The 1,547-nt window shown below is 39.6% G+C and overlaps 1 protein-coding gene across 1 annotated transcript in view; it reads left to right on the top strand.

The window, feature by feature from the left end:
- MYO16 (myosin XVI) overlaps positions 1-1,547 on the top strand; it is a 580,058-nt gene that overhangs the window by 507,321 nt on the left and 71,190 nt on the right. The gene's annotated exons all lie outside the window — the stretch shown is intronic.

The following is a 1,547-nucleotide window of genomic DNA, read 5'->3' on the forward strand; positions in this document are numbered from 1 at the left end:
CTGGTTTGTGGTTGTTGTTGTTTTTCTTCCATTGTGGCAGGGACAAGATAAATGTGCCTGGAAGGATCCACTTAGTTACATCTAAAGAGAAAATTGGCACAATTTCATTTTCTGTGCAATTTTGGATACTGAACACCTTATTTATACTGACAGTCATTTTTGAGTGTCGCTATCAATGCATTATTCCCCTGTGCAGCACATATGTTGTTGAAGGGATCACTCTGTTCCTACTTCAGTTGTTGTTTTCTAGGGCAAAACATCGCCTGAGACTTGTCCGGGAAGTGGGTGGCAAGAGTTAAGAGTTAACGGGACAGGCAAACATTTCCATTCTACCCTACTTAACCCAGAGGATACGTATTTGTGGCACATTCTGCCACAGAAGAATGCTTAAAACACACGTTCAAGAGGAATTTTTATCTACTCAAGAGTGGCGAATTCATAAGGGGTTATTAAAAAGTAGGAAGGAATGTTGAGTGCCCAGCTATAGCCTTTTAAGGTTAGAAACATGTGAACAATTATGTTTTCCCACCCCATCTGTTCTTTTTAATAGTCACAGTGTTTCTTTTCTTTTCCTTTTTCCTTTATTTTGAAGTGATCAATTGTGACAAACTCAAGGAAGTGGTCAACATATAAGTATTATGAAGCACATGGTGTCTCAAGAATGATTCTATGAGGACTTTGTCAGATTGTATGTGGAAGTCCTATCTGGATTTACTATATACCATTAGCAATCAAACAAACCAGCAACAACTAAAACAGCTAAAACCTGCTAAAAACCCACTGCCGTCAAATTCAACTCCTAGTCACCATTAGTTAAAGGGTGTTAAAATATGTTTCACACACATTCACTTTCAAGTCAAATAATTAGAATATTCCAATTCAAAATATAGACAAATTCAGTGTATATGCTTCATGAGCTTATATATCTCACTTCAGTTACTAATATATTCTCATGTAGATTTCTGCTTAGCCAGTCCCACTCCTGAAATCTCGGATGACACTGGTGGACGATCGGTCACCCTCCCTCTCTGGCTTGGAACGCTTTGTTTTGGGGGAGGTTTTAAGTCACGTGTTTGACTGTGTTATCATTGAAAGAGAAAACTTCCATTTGTGTCTCTAACAATGTATTACAGCAGAGAGCAGATTCCTAATTCCTTCTTTGTATTTTTTAGTTATTCAAGAGGGGAAGATCTTAGAGAAAGCAGGGATTGAAGGGGAGTTATCTCTTGAGACTTCTGTTTAACCCAAACTGGATGCTGATTTCAGGGCTCTATGGGCCTCCTGAGAAGCCGGGAAGCGTCATCTCCCTGTATCAATCAGCACTGTCCAGCTGCACCTCTTGAAAGTAAAAAGAACGCAGGGGGCAGGAGTAAAGCCAGGGCAGGCCCCTTTGCATCGGTACTTTTCCTTTGTGCCAAATAGGAGAAAACATTCCCTTCATGCAGTAGCCTTTCTGAAGAGGAATTTTCCTATAGAGTTGCAGAATGAGTTATAGCCTGCATGAGTAATGAGTCGAAAATGTATTTTCACATTTTTTATGCCTTACA

Source organism: Echinops telfairi, unplaced genomic scaffold (assembly GCF_000313985.2).
Source record: "Echinops telfairi isolate 266 unplaced genomic scaffold, ASM31398v2 ScPeMD7_7467;HRSCAF=8505_1, whole genome shotgun sequence".
In the NCBI taxonomy this organism is placed as follows: Eukaryota; Metazoa; Chordata; class Mammalia; order Afrosoricida; family Tenrecidae; genus Echinops; species Echinops telfairi.